This window comes from Accipiter gentilis, chromosome Z, assembly GCF_929443795.1.
Source record: "Accipiter gentilis chromosome Z, bAccGen1.1, whole genome shotgun sequence".
NCBI classification, from domain to species: domain Eukaryota; kingdom Metazoa; phylum Chordata; class Aves; order Accipitriformes; family Accipitridae; genus Astur; species Astur gentilis.
The window spans coordinates 72,277,499-72,293,469 of NC_064919.1; the positions used below are offsets into that span (position 1 = coordinate 72,277,499).

At 39.3% G+C, this 15,971-nt stretch overlaps 1 protein-coding gene across 2 annotated transcripts in view; it reads right to left on the bottom strand.

Moving 5' to 3' along the window:
• GHR (growth hormone receptor) overlaps positions 1 to 15,971 on the bottom strand; it is a 130,540-nt gene that overhangs the window by 91,525 nt on the left and 23,044 nt on the right. The window contains exon 1 of one of the 2 annotated variants that reach the window (XM_049794353.1): positions 5,506 to 5,610. The exons of the other annotated variant lie outside the window; for it this stretch is intronic. The gene's annotated coding sequence lies outside the window, so the exon portion shown is untranslated. Of the gene's footprint in view, positions 1 to 5,505; positions 5,611 to 15,971 lie in introns of those variants that run through there. 2 annotated transcript variants of the gene reach the window in all.

Here is a 15,971-nt window from a genome sequence, read left to right on the forward strand (position 1 = left end):
TGTGACTTTTAATAGTGGTTTTCCAAACTCTATAAGTTGCTTAAGACAAAACATTTCTTGTTCATTTCAGTTTTCCTTTTCTTCATGCTTTCAAACATTTCTAGTTTCTAAAATCTGAATCTGAAGAATGACCCAACAAGAAAAAAAGCTACTATATCAGAAAAAAAAAATCTTTTAAATTTTCAGCTGAAAGGCACTCAGCATTTTGTTTCAGAGTCAAATATTTCATCAGGGGAGATCTCAAATCCAGCTCCTTAATCTCAGTGAAGATTATACATGGCATTACTGGCCTATAATACTCATGGAAATAGAGACCCAGAAGAGAACTCCCATGTCACAAATTTTGGTCCCTATATAGCAATGGCAGTATACAGTTGCTTTTGTATTTTTCTTCATTTCTATTTTAAAAGCAGTTCCCATTTGCTTTTGGCTAATACTCAAAGCAATGAAAAAAGGAGCACAGCTCCAGAATACTTCCCTGCAAGCTGATGACAGTGAGGCACCTGGGGAATCTGAGCATTTAATCCATACCTCTCCATCCATCTTGCATAAGACTGCATGGGCTTGCATATATGTATACATTTAAATTATAGGATTTATGCATATGATATGTTTGTATCACACATCTGTTTCATGTTGTGAGTTCTTATCATGGCTGTCATTTTTTTTGTCATAAGTTCTGCTTCTGATTTTCACGTGTATTTTGCACCACACTGCCCAAAAGCTTGCAGTCTTTTTGATACATCTCAGGGAACGTGCAAGACAATGTGCTGCCCATCTGATGCAAAACAGAGTCTTAACTACAAGAACATCAGTATCAAAAATTAAGGTTTCTTTACATGTGGCTAACTAAGGAACAGAAAGTATCTGTGGCAGGAATTTTTTTTTGGGGGGTGGGGTGGTCAATATTAACACAGGAGTGAGATGGAGAATTACTCCAGAGTGTGTTTTGCCTGAGGTGCCAAGTGAGAACAAGTATCTTGTGCAATTCACATTTTTAGCCAATTATTTCTCTGCTGATTTAGGCTTGTTTTCTCTTCTAAAAATATTAAATCAACAATCTTAAATCAGACTCAGGAATTCAAAGAGGCCTATTTTCAGGGGTTGGCAGGAGCACCACTGATGGCAGGACTCGGACAGCTTCCAGTCTGTAGCAAGAAAGAGACTATATTAGGAATATAAACGTACTTATGTATTTACATATATACACTTATGTAGTATAACAAGTATTTCTCAGCAGTTCTCTCATGTGTGGTTATACGGTATATGACAGACATGCCAAGTAATTGCAAAAGAGAATCAGATAAACTCACTTAACACTTTAAATGAAGAGAAATGGAGAGTGCTTCCTCTTCCCATTTCAGTATGCAGGTATCACAAGGAATCCCTGAAGCCATCACCATATGCCAAATCAGATAATCTCTAATAACTTCCTTATGAAACACTTACAACTTGATGGTAAATGACATCATTAAAAAAATGAAGAGATTTGCAGTTTTCTTGCCTTTCTGAGGTATGTTTACCAATGTGTTTGTGAATTTAGTTGCCTCTGTATAAAAGAGATCTGCAAGTTATCAATGTCTTCAAACTATTTACAATAGGAAAAAAAAACCTAAAGCAAAGAGATTTTGGTTTTTCATTTCTTCTGAAATCATCTGAGGTTAAAGAGTTTTCACCATAATCGACTAATTGATGCTGACAGTAACTGAGTGGGAGATGTTACAGAGAATGCTCATGGGCATAATAATCACTGTCTCCCAATAGAAAGAATGTGGATTTATACAGACACAATTTATGATTCATTGTTCTTCCACTTAACGGTACATTTAACGCAGAGTTCATTTATACTTCATCTATTCTTCTAAGCCCTTCCTCTGAATCCTCCTTTTTAATTACTGAATCATTAATTTAATGAAGCTCTAATTTATCTTGTCAGTGTTTAAGAATCTAGACTAAGGGATCAAGGGTTTCATTTTGTTACACTGTGAGTCTTTGAAAAGACTACTGACAAGTAGTCATTTCTGTAAGCAGTTCTGTACTGGGTATAAAGGAAAATAAAGTCAATTTTCTGGAAATAAAACCTGAACAAGATTTTTAAAAATAAAATACCAAACTCAGAATGAAAACAAGTGATCTATACAGATAAACAAAAAATAAGTTACATTGAAAAGAAACAGTGCTTTAAAAAATAAAAAGCCCATTTCAAACAAATTTAAATTAAACTTTTTCTCCATAACTCTGGTGCATGCTACCTTGCTTTGCCAAAATAATGAATCAGAACAGTGGACAGCAGTTAGATTGTCAGGGCAGCCCAAATTATATGATAGATCACTGTCAGACTGAAAACTCAGAACAATGGTTATAAAAGTATCATTTCAGCATTTGGTTACAGATCTGGAAAAAAATGCATAGGTAAACTAAGATTTATGCACTCTGCATCATGCTTTGTTTCCTTCTAAAGTAGCACTAAGTCCTCAGACCACATGTTGATATGAGAACATTTTGATAATTTCATGACTTGTAACTGTTGAACGATCAATGATTTGACCCTTTTATGAAATACATCTTACTCTGGTAGCCAATTACTCAGAGATCTAAAAAAAGAAAGAAACTGTCTCCAGCGTCTCGGGTTGCAACAGCAGTGTGAGAAGCTGAGAGTGCTTCTCACCGCAGTGACTACTTTCCTCCAAACAAACCATAAATTTTGTATGAAAAATATCCCATAAAGTCAAACTCAAACACCAAAGTAAGCTGTAGCTACGGTGCCATGAATCTGTTGTTTCTGAGTATTAGCCTGCTATACGCAGCCCAGCAGGGAGACTGAATCAGCTACACCTATCCACCACCTCACTGAAGTAGAATGAGATTTTACCTCTGCTAGTTTTTTCTGCCAAAGCAATCCACTCCTGTAACCATGGCTGAAATGAGGAACATCAGGAGAAATCAGAAGAGTTTCAGCCCAATAAAGAACTAAATTCCTTTGATATTTGACATAGGCAAGCAATTTTCAAGCACCAGGTGTGGTGGTGCATTTCGTTCCCCCTCTCCAGGCTGATCTACGAACTCAGGAAGTCTCACCAGGCCTCAGCATAAGTGTAATGAGTTGGCCAGTCAAGCGTCTCTTGACTGTACCAGGAACTCCCTCACGGCTAAGACAGGGAGTCATGCGGACCATCTCAAGGACTTGTGCTGTCCAGCAAACTCAAAAAAACCCAAAAGCAGAGATAACAAGGTCTCTCATAACAACATTGAGACATCCCAGCCCTCGCACAACAACCTTGGAACATTAGATATAAACATTTAGATGTAAACAGTTGACTAAGTCTGGGACTAGGAGTAGATCCAGCCACACCTAGACTCCAGCAGGAGTTTAGAGAGCAAGGGGGTCTTCTCTGAGCCTCGTGACTCAACGGGAGGGTCTCCCTCACCCTTCTACTCTATCAGACATAAACCGTTGACAACGTCTGGGACTAGGAGTTGATCCAGCCACATCTAGACTCCAACCAGTGTTTAGAAAGCCAGGGGGTCTACTCTGAACCTCATGATTCAATGGAAGTGTCTCCCTTACCCTTTTTACATTCCTGATCTCTGTACAAATCACGAGAAATCAATTCTAATTTGATTTTTCTTTGTATATTCCTAATTTTTAACTTATTATGTTTTCAGTCTCTGTATACCTAATTTTAGTCTAACTTAATTTTCCCTTGTGTACTTCATCCATGTCTTAAGTAGTAGAGTGAACCTTGCCTTGAATTCTGTGAACTCGTGCTTTTATATAAATTCCTATTAAATAATTTTTTCGTTGCTAATACCATTGGGAGTGATTCTTTAAGTGGTCCAAACCACTCCGTTTTGTGACACCAGGCTAACAGCACATCCTCTTTTTTCCTAAGCATACCACAGACACTCTCCTTCAGTATGTCCCAACTGCCACAGTGACTATAGGGTATGTCAAGAGTGGCAGGTACATCTAAATGTCATGCCCTTCAGGCCCGTCTTTCAAAAAGAGTTCATATTCTTGATGAACGGCTCCTAAGCATCCTTCACCTGCTCGATGAATAAGACTTGGCAGGTAGGGACCTATCACATTTCCAACAATTACGCTTGTCAATAGGAAAGTAGTGCATGAATAAGGACATACTTGAATGAGCACAGATGGATTCAGCTGTGAGAGTGCAAGAAATAGCTCAAATGACACTCACTATGCTTTAGAAAAATTAAGAGTGGAGGTCTAAAACAGCCCAGGAAGAGGCTGGAATGAAACATGGAGAGAAAAATAAGGAGATTAATAAAACATTATTCACTATGTACATTTAGTTCAAAGCGACAAGGATGACTGTACAGGCAGGGCAAGAGGGAAGACAAGAAAAGCCTGGTAGGGTAGAAATGTCGGTGAGAAGGCTGGATGTCACATACCAAAATCTGCACATCTCATTCACCATGAGCCAGCAGAAAGTCTATGGCAAAAATTTCAAAATAACCAAGATAATACCAAAACACAGCAGTGAAATCACAGGACAGCGCAGTCTGTTCCAACCAACAGCCCATCTCCAGGCATACCCACAGGTCAGCTTTCCCCATGGGGGCAACGACTCAAGGATAGCATCATTCAGACAGAATGGGTGGTGCCACTCTGCCAAAAAGTAAGGACACCTCCTTTGCCAGGCCAGCCCATAAGGGGCCCAGCTTCTTTTCAGGGTATCCAAAAAGTCCTTCAGAGCATTAGGCAGAGCACTGAATAAACTCTGTGTTCACTTTATGTTCCTACATAAGGCAGAGTCCAGGAAGGAGAAGGTAATTATGGGCCACATCAATCTTCTGCTTACCGAGAGATCTCCAAACAGCACAGGTAAAAGATACTAGAGGTGCCTAACAGCTTCTCCAGACAGGCAACTGTCCCAATGTACCTACAAGGTTGCTAGCCAGAAGAATCAATCTCAGACTTTTCCCCTCTGCTTTCTTTTATTTTTGAGGAAGAAAGGAATGGATTAATGCTGAAACAGTCTGAAGATTCCTCTCAAGTATTAAGTGCATGCACATTTTTTTCTTGTCTACGCTAACTCCATCAGCTCCCTCCTCTTGCTCTCTGCCCTACCACTCCTCTCTTCCTCTCCTTCGGGCTTTATTCTGACCTTCCACTACCTTCTGCCTCTCCTTTCCCATTACAAATGTGTTCAGTATTTCTCATCTTAAAGTCCTCTGCCCTCTCAGCCCAGAACTATCATGAGTCTTTCCACAATTTCCACCTCAAATTCATCAAACACAGTGCTTTCACTCAGTGGAGGTCTCATCCTCCAGTTTGGGTCCCTGACTCTGAGGGATGGATCTTTTACCCCTCAACAAAGTCTCTCAAGATCTGATTTTGGACAAAACTCAGAATCTGGATTCTACCCTCAGTCTCCTTTGCTCACTCTTCTGACTGCACTCACAAAATCTTGTTTTCTATGACTGCTTCCATGCAGCTTCTCACTTCTCCACTCACAGTGCTCCCTCCTTCCCCCTTACCTTTCAGAAATCTCACGCAGAAACACCAGCTTCACTGATATGTAAAATCCTCTGGCTGAGGATGGTTCTCCTACCTCTTACTCCAGATCCATCTCTCTTGTCACACTGAAAAATACAGTTTGGGTTAAGTTGGAAATAATCGTTAATTCAAATTGAAATTCACAGAACTCACAGAACTGAGATGCAAAAATGTCTGCAAAAAGCTTTTTTGTCTTCCCCCTGAACTTAGCACCCACTCAAATGTTATACAAAAAAGACAATGTTATGTTTAAATACATTTTTTATATTTAAAATTTGACCTAAATCTCATTTTAAAAGGTTAAAGGACAGCTGAAAGTGAAAGACAACATTTAAAGACCAAAGGAAATTTAAATTAATTACCCCCCCTTTGTAGATGTTTCAAACAATTCAGATATTTATTTTTTTAAAGAAAATTCTTGCCAGAAAATAAATTACTTGAACAACTCTTGAAGATACACAAAGCAGAAAGTTAGAGATCATAAGCCACTGATCTCATTTTTAGGAAAAGATGTCATAAAGCTGGAGCACTTGTGTAGTTTTTTTTTTTTTTTTATTACCATGTCAACACAAAAGAATGCCAAGGTAAATTTGCTTGGTATCCTATTAGAGACACTATCAATTTGAAAAGTCTCTATCTGAAATAAAGGGTTCTTTATTGAAAGTCACTTTGTTACTTTTATTTGATGCCAAAATAACAGTAAATCAGGGCAATCGGAAGGGATTTCACCACCACTACTTATACTTTGATGAAGCACAAACAGCTACTGCTTTTAAATATTAGCCTTCTCCACACTAAGAACAAAATCACACTGGCTTCTGATTAATCAAAACATATCACTTACCATACTGTTTACTGAACTGAGTTATAGCTTCTTTGGAAGCTATTGCTAAATATGCATTTATGAATATAAAATTGCAATTGGCTTGTTCTCATTATAATTTACTCTAAGAATGACTGCTGTATTTTTTTCCTCTGAGATGAACATGTTTCCATGCCATATACTTAGGCAGACATAAATTTCTGTACAGAGTACCATTTTAATATGGATTTTATTTTTAAAAATCGTTAATCTTTTTTTTCTGTTAAGAAAAGAACAGCGAGTACAGCACAAAGTAGAGTCAGTGTAGCATGGTAGGCAGAAACAAGAGAGGAGGAACCCGAGAACGTTTCACGTATTTGCGACATCTGTAGACACTGGCGTCTCGGAAATCCCAACTCTCATACATACACATCAAGGCCATATGATGTGTTCGAGTAGTACAAATGTCACAGGAAGGATCAGGGCAGAGTTAAGCATTAGGAATGTCTTATAACTGGCAAGAGACACTAACCCAAATACCATGAGCTTCAGCTGCAGGAATAGCAATTTTGACATTACTCAATATAAGCTTCCCTCATTTTTAGATAGGGAAAACAATGTAGTAGGGCTACAACTTGAGCCAGCAATTCAGTCACTTACCAGCTAAATTATTCCTTTTTCTTAGCTCAGAACTCATTAATAAAGAACCAATTATCTTCTGGTATCACTTTGTTAAACACCCTAGGAAGAAATGAGCCCCAAGAGCAGGGTAAACCCCCCAAAGTCACTGTAGAGCAAGTACAGAGTATCTACAAAAGGAACAGGGCTTCCAGGAAAGAGCCTGTGCCTTAGTCCTATGGATAACAACAACATGGGTAACGCCTGAAGACTTAAAATGAAAAGTTTGAAAACGGAAGGTATTAAGACTTCATTTTTAAATTAATACTTATTTCCCTCTACATTCTGCTTGAAGTCTTTAGAGTGTGACACTTTCCCCTCCTGATTCTCTGAAGTGTTTATACAGGTAGTTCTGGGGTCTTGTTCTGCCCACTGATAACAGTACATACATGTACTTACACAAGGGTAGAGAATACATGAGTTAAGGTATGCTGGAGTTGGATTCTTCTTTTTAAAGGTGAAAAGGAGAAACGTCTCTCATACAGCAAAGAACAGCACATATAAAATGCTGCTCTTGCTTCCAGTGCCAAGTAGCTAATTATGCATATGTCTAACATATGCACAGCTCCTAACACGGAAAACCGCCAGTGCCCTCTTATCCAGCAGTTAATGAAGAGGTGGACTCAGTTCTTAGCTACCCATGTGTGCAGTAAGAAGCACTATGATCCCAAAGATACAGCTATATTCAGGCACGTTCCTTCCTCCCACTTCTACTCCCCTGGAGCGCCGAGAGTAATGGTCTGTAAAGCACCACCGCAGGCTAGACAGATAGCTGCATGTTGTTCTCCGTTAGATCACTGGACAGAGAACGGGGGATTTGTAATGAAAAGCTGAAAGCTCTATTTCCCACAATGCCCTCGCATGATTTACAACAATCATGATAATTTAAAACTAGCAACCGCAGACCAGAGTGCTTGACTACTATTGTTTTAGTAGCACAATCAAATTACCCATTTTGGGCTTTTACAATTAACTTGTTACATGCATATGTTATCACTTCCTAAACAGTAGCATTACCAGATGGAGAAATTCAGCAGGGAATAGCAACAGGAACAATATTCTGAATATAATTCCTAATCTGAGCCCTAGTGAGAAGTCCTTTATCATAATATGTATTTAATGCAGAAATACAATTTTAGAAACTTTTATGGCAATCCATTCTTTCCCATTCCAGTCCTAGAAGAGAAACAAAGGAAGATGTCTTTAAAAATAAACATATAAAATTCCCGAATGCTAAGATAATTGCACAGATGTTTAAGTAATCCCTTGGGCCATTAAAAACTTTAATTAATACTCTAAACTACAAAGACACCTACTGCTAAAGCTAACACCAGCCAGATACCTGCTTCTTTCCCAAGTTGCTATCGTCAATTGTGGCAAGATCCCTTTTTAAGCACGTGTGATGAATCAGCCAGAATTGTAAAAGGTCATTCTTTTCTTACACTTATCTTACGTTCACTTTTGTGAAGAGATTTGTCAGCAACATTAATAAGTTAATTCCACATGACTGACATGCAGCTGTGAGGCATACAGAGCATCATGATAAACACCACTTTACTCCTGTGCACTGTGGTATTACACACAGCAAGAGGGGTGCAGAAGAAAGCTTTCTTATACATCACCTTGAGGAAAAAAAAACACGAATCACACCAAGTGGGCATCCTAGCAGTATTTTCTCTGTAAAATAACTATGAAGAAAAAAGCAGGGTCACTTGGCACTTTTGCTAAGCAATTTAGATGTTTAATGAACCACAGATTTAAGAATTTCAGTGAAGAAAGTTGATCGTTCAGAGAAAGCAGATTCCTTCCTATCTAAGTGAGGGGAACCCTAAAATGGCATCACAACACTGGCAGACATCAGCCATGTTTACACACTGTCCTGCACAGCTGTGGGTGAAAAGTGAGCTGAGTATTGTATGTAGATGCTCCCTCACTGCTCAAATCCTGCCTTCACATCAGGTTTGTTTTACTGTGGTTCTGACCCTGGAGAGACACCAACTCTTCAGGGGTATATTTGCTACTCGTTTACTCTGGGCTTGAGAATTCATACAGTCATCCTTGCGGGCTTGCTCTTGTTACTCCCATGTTACGTCTGCCTAAAGCATTAAGGGGACAACCCAGACCACCAATCCTTACGCAACTGCAGTTGCAGAAACGTGTCTTGCAGTAAAATTAAGATTTTGCAAACAGTATCACTATTGGCTACCACTTAAATGCAGCAGCAACTGTATTTCTTGAAAATTTGCCTTCTAATCAAATAAAGTATGAGCACTCAAGAGCAGTTATCTCACTGACATGAGAAGTTACCACCACTTGGATGAGAAGTACCAGCCTCTTCAACCACTCCCCAGTGCTGATGGCTGTGTGAACACAGGAGTCTGCTTTACTACAAAAATTATATAGGTACTTGAAATCACCACTATCGCAAACACAGTGCTCATTTAAAGAGTACTGCTATCTTTCAAAGCATCAACAGATACTGAATTTGGCTTTAACTGTATGAGAAGCTCAAAAGAGTTAGGCTACATGAGAGGACAAATGCATTGTGACCAGATCGCTACTCAGCTGAAGTTATAATGGACATACAACATGGTACAAACCTAGCTGGCTTTGCTACAACAGTCTTCAAGTGAAGAATGAAGAATTCAAGTTTGAATATATAAATACGTAAGTAGTTTACATAAATGTCAAGTTTAAATAAACCAAGTCAATATCAGAAAAGAAGAACAATACTTCCACCATTCAGAGAAAGATATAATGATGAAGGTAAGCTTTGCCTTTTCTTAACAGAACCACTTGTACTTCTGCTTCAGGGAAGAAACTTGAAGATGGCCATTTGGCATGGGTGCACATGGCTTTTCTTTCCCTTACTGTGAATGAGTGTAACTGCTTATAAAATCTACTGTAACCATGGAAATACAAGTTCTAACTTAGAAGCTATCAGAATTGGCATGTAATAAAATATATTTAAAAGTCTGATAAATTACAGACTAAAATCGTTCTACATTAAAAAAACCCCAAACAATATAGACTGACAATTTAGCATGGTTATTGACAACATTTACCTGATTATCAGGAGCGGTGAGCATCTTACCAGAAATACATTTCAAACCCCAAATGCTCCTTTGCCTGCAGCAGTGTAGCACCCTGGCTATTGACCTGAGCAGACATCAGCTCATCTACAGACTGGATCTGCCGTGGCCTCCTGTGTCACACTGAACCATAAGTGCCCTCATCCGCGCCTTGCTCTTCTCCTGTGTCTACTCTGTCTTGCCTGTCCTGAGTGTGCCAAGGCTTGCTATCCCTGACAGTGACCACTGCAGCTGTAAAAAATACATATCAAAAGCATAACATGAAGACCTCTGGGTTACATTTCTCTAGCCCTTGCTTTGAAGGGGGTCACACTATGTTGCTGTAATTCCAGACTCAAAAAAACCCCACCAAAAAAACAAACCCCAAAACCCAACAATCTGCATGGCCATGAAAAACATCCCTAGTTACATAGCACTATTAATCCAAACTCTTCCACACAGGCATAGCATCTTCTAGGACTTGTCAGCAAAAGCATAGACAGAAAATTATGCACTGGAAGCAAATTAGGTACTATGAATAAGCGCAAATATTACATTACATTTCTGCATTCATAGATGTTTAAGCAATTGTACCACTGTACTGAACTTTCAGTGAGGCTGAAATAATCTATCATCCCATTGTTGAAAGAATTAACCACTGTCCCCTTATTTAGAAAGTGGCATTTGTTTTTCTGGTTTTGAAAAAAGTGGAAGGCTGCAGCTACCCACCACAATGGGTTAAGATAAAGCAGAGGTCTGAATTTCCATTAGTTTAAGATGAACAGGATCAGGCCATAAACTGTGTGAATTGAGCTGGTCTTTTCTTGTTCTTCTATGTCTGTCATATGCTTATTTTATTCTGACTGAGAATATCAGGGATCCACAGTCTCCTTAGACAGTGTTTAGCTAAAAATAAGAGTATATGAGATTAAAAAGGAGAATGTCTCACAATCGTATGCATTACACAACTTAGGTGCAACCCAAGAGCCTAACAAATAATAAACAAACATTTTTAGGCTTCTGGAGACAAAGGTTTCATGCCCACAGAACTATCAGTGGTTTTCTAGAGCAACACTTGCAGTTCTTTGGCTTGTTATTTCTAGCCCAAATACTGAAGAACCTCCTTGTGTTTATTCTTTGCTGAGATCATGTATTTCAGGTATTTCAAAAGCATATGAAAAGCATTCCACAGATGCAAATTATTATCCTTTGGTTTAATATCAGACACAATTATTTTCAGGTCTATTCTCTTCCCTCAAAAAATCCTAGTATATCAGACACAATTATTTTCAGGTCTATTCTCTTCCCTCAAAAACCCCTGGTATTTCAATATTGTACTAATATGAATCAGTTTCTTTTACTTAGTCCCCTCCAGTTAGGCCATTCTGCTTTGAAAGCGAATACTTGCTAGTTGCCAGCTTTAGAAACGAAACACTACTTAACAGAAAATTGCAAATTAATTTGCAATTCAGCAGAGCTAAACAAAGACAAAAAAACCCTGCTTCTATTTAAATGGAGAATTGTTCTTTAAGTGTTGATCTTCAGTATGAATACACTCAAAGCTTGCGTATTGTATATTTACCTTCTGTGCAACTTGAACTTGCTTACTGAAAGGCAGAGATCTACCACCATCTATAGAGACTGGGCTTGCGGTAAGCAAATAGCTGCAAAAAGAACTGCATGATTTCTTTATTATTGCTCCATCCTCCAAATCGCTTAGGAGCAAATTTAGTAGTTGCACCACCTGTGCCAAGGCACAGTGATCTCTCTCGACTGCACTGGGGGACAGGTTCTGGCAGCCCTGGACAGTATGTGGAGGTAGCACTTACATCAGGTACCAGAGGAGGCATTAAGAGTGTATCAGCTTCTGCAGCAAGTGGCCTACACACAGCATATAAGGATATGAGTCCCAGCAAGGTTTCTGCACAATTTTCCAAGGAGTTTTGATAGGTCTGCTCCAAAAAGTTGACTGATTTCAGACATTTTCCCACTGCAAACTCACACTGCTGAATACAGCTCACACTTAATGCAGCCATGATGTTTTAAGGAGCATCCTGTTAAGTTCAACATATGTCAAAGGTTTTTTCACACAAATGCTATGTGTGCATGTTCTATCAGTAGGACTAGAAACTGATACATATTCATAAAAGCAATTATAGTCCCAAAAGCTCACGTACTGCAATCCTGGACTATTAGAGCCAAGAATGGAGATTTTTAGTTTGGATGCCATTTTATTTTTAACATAAATTGGACTGCCACAGATCTTCCAAGGAAGCTGCTATGTATTTACAAACTTTCAAATCCAGTTATGATCTATAACTCTAGATGTAAGTACTGCCCAGTGACACAGTGCTGGTAATCAAAAGCTAAGTGATGCAAGCACTAGGTATTTTGATTTGAACGCATTACTGCATTGAGTGCTAAAACTACAGCACAGCACCGAAGTGTGCACATGATTCAAAGCATCTCACTATTAAATATGAGGTTCTGGGAAAGCAGACCTTGGTAAGACTGAATTGTAACATTTAAAGATTAATCATGTTACTGAGAAAGATTTGCTAGTGGTTTTATACTACCAGAAACCAATTATACAATATAATAAGCACAAGAAAAGAAAAATAAAAAAACTTGGGTGACGTCTCTATGGGAAAGCCATTAAAACCAGCAGTTTTGTGTAGTTACAAAATTGTTGTACATCATCTTACTTACAAAACTGCAGGCAAGTTTCTAGGTTACCACAAAAAGGGAACTTTGTGGATCATAATCACATTCTTTACAAGTCCTATCTAAATGGAAATAATTTGTAAAAGCACACTGAGCTATGCCTCAGTGTTATAGAAAAATATATTTTGAGTGCAAGTTATTGGAGATTGCTGTAAAAGTAATCTAGGCAGAATTTTATAAACTTAGAATTTTTAACCTGATCAAGAGGAAGAGTGTAGATGGGATCACAGAATTGCAAAAACAGAGTGAAAATTAGGTGAAATTAGGTATTACGTGAAAATGCCTAAACAATCACAACATGCTATAACAGAAGACAACGCCGCCTTCTTTAACAGCTCCCTCATTAGTCTAGCCCTAATATTAAGTACATGAGCAAGCCAAATCAAGAAGCCACACAGATGATTCTGCAGTACATCTGAAATAACACTGTTTAGCTGTGGCTTACCTCCAGGTTTAGTTAAGACCAAAAAATTTTAAAAAGCAAATTATACCTCAACAGAAGGAAAAAAAAAAAAGAAAAAAAAAAATCTTATTTCTTGCAGGTGTTCAGTGGATTCACCGAGTTAAATAAATTCAACATAGACATTTGCAGTCTATAGAAAAAGCTAATTTTCTTTTGATGCCTTCTTACAGATACCAGGAAATCAAGAAGTCACAAGTTCAACTACCCACTGTCAAGTTGTCAGTGGAAATCCATAGATGCGCCTATTTAATCTGCTTAACTTCAAAATTTGTGAAGTGAAGGGCCATGGTAGTCAATCTGATTTTCTTAAATTTAGCAAAAAAAATTTAGCAGGGACAACTGGATCCAGATTTCATGTGGAGAAAGTTCTTATAGCAAAACTTTGAAAAACAATGAAAGATATTTAAATAAAAGGGAGGGTCACACACAGAATTAATATTAGGCAAGTGTACTCCAATTACCTAGTTTCTAAATATAACCCCCCGTTTCTTCAGTGTACTCTCTGACAGTATTCATCAGGTGACATCAGCTGTACAAATTGGCACCTCCACTCCCACACATCTCCACTCCAGGTCCTTGCCCCATAGATTAAACCACAGGTAATGATTCAGGAAAGATGTAGAAGAAAAAAGATCTTCAGTATTCAATGGTGTGCATTGTCAAGTGGACTATCCATATGGAAATCCACGTCGGAGCTGCTGCAAGAAAGCCCCCATCACACAGCACATCATCAGCAGCGAGTTTTCCCTGCCTTTCCAGGCTTTCTCACTGTTACTAGCTTTCTTTAAGGACCAAGACAGGCAACCTCAAAAGTCACAAAATGTAGCAGAACAATTGCTTTGTAAAAGAAATAGAAATAAAAATGCCATTCTCTGCTATTCAAACTAGATCTCCACTGAGTCAAGACTTTCCTCCTCTTCAAAATCCTTGGCTGATTTGGCCTTAGCATCCAACCGGACATTCCTTCCTCCATCACTGGGATTCATGATGATTGCTGCTTTTCACTCAAAACATCAGAGGACTGTTCCATGTCTTGACCACTGGCTTGCTGAAGCCATGCTGACCTCCATATAGAAAGGCGCAGGAGGAGCAAAAGGACTAGCATCACATCTCCCCATCTGGGCTGGGTCTAAACTAAACGGTGCACAGAACGCTCCCAGGCACATTGTCCCTGGAAGAGCATTATCCAGTTCCCATGAAGTCTGATTATCTCTGGAACTAAACTGTTAGCAGGATCCCTGGTGGACCCCTGGCTTGGGTCGAGTACCACAGTTAAAACCAATTCTTAAGCACGATTTAAGAACACAACATATTGATAGTAAAGAGGTGGGCCATTCTGTACCAGCTGGTCCCAGTGCCGGGAACAGTCCCAGGCACGCTTAAGGTACCAATACGTAGCTCCCAGGCAGCGATTTCCACCCACTGGAGACACCAATCTCAGAGGGATGCTGCAAGGCCATTTTTAAGGGGCTGTGGTACAACAGCAGGAATGCTGCAGCTGTGCCTTCCTTCTTCCAGCCCTTGTTCCCAAAAACCCTGCGGCTCCCCAAAATACATCGCCCAAGGAGGTTCCCATGCATAAAGGATGAAAACCAAGAGCTAGTGTTGCGCGAAAGCACTTGTTGAAAATATTCCTGGCACGGCAGGATGCATGACCAGACAATACTGCCTGGCCCTGCTTAACATGTCGAGAGGGGATCCTAGTGAAGTGATGGGGAATTGCAGTGTGGAAGACACAAAAGTAATTTCTAACATTTTGAGAAAAATGCAAATTTCTCTACCAGTTTTGAATACTGTCTATCACACTAGCTGTCAAGCCATTTTCAGCAGAAGTGCAGTCTCATTAATAAACAGAAACTATTAACAAAGACCAAAACTGTGGAGGTCCATAAGAGGGCATGATGGGAACAACAGACAATAGAATATGCAGAATGCAAAATTTTGAGAACGAAAAAAATTACAGGCCTTTTAACAGTCTATAAAATCCCTATGTTCAAAACTCCATTTACCATTACTATTGGATGTTCAAAACAGCTTTATCATTTTCTATTATATCTGAAGTACTTTTCTGTCAAGGAGAGGATTTTTTATTAATCACAGTTCTCATCAAACATATTACAGACTAATATATTAGTCTGTAACAAGAGCTGGTAAAGAAATGCTTAATAATTGTTATTATTTATACAGAGCAATGGTAAAATAAAAGTGCATTGTGTAATTTATTCTGCTGGTTTTATGACTACATACGTGTCGTGGTTTAAGCCCAGCCAGTAACAATGCACCACACAGCCACGGTGGGATGAGGAGAAAATATAAAGAAAAGCTCCTGGGTTGAGATAGGGACTGGGAGGGATCACTCACCACTTATGGTCATGGGCAAAAGACAGGCTCACCTTGGGGAAGAACAAAATGAATTTAATTTACTACCAATCACATCGAAACAAGGATAATGAGAAGTAAACCCAACCCTTAGAACACCTTCCCCCCACCCCTCCCTCCTTCCCGCCTCAACCCCACTCCCGGTCCTCTCTCCCTCCTCCCCCTCAGCGGCACAGGGGGACGGGGAATGGGGGTTGCGGTCAGTTTGTCACATGTTGTCTCTGCCGCTCCTTCCCCCTCAGGGGGAGGACTCCTCACACTCCTCACACTCTTCCCCTGCTCCAGCGTGGGGTCCCTCCCACAGGAGACAGTCCTCCATGAACTGCTCCA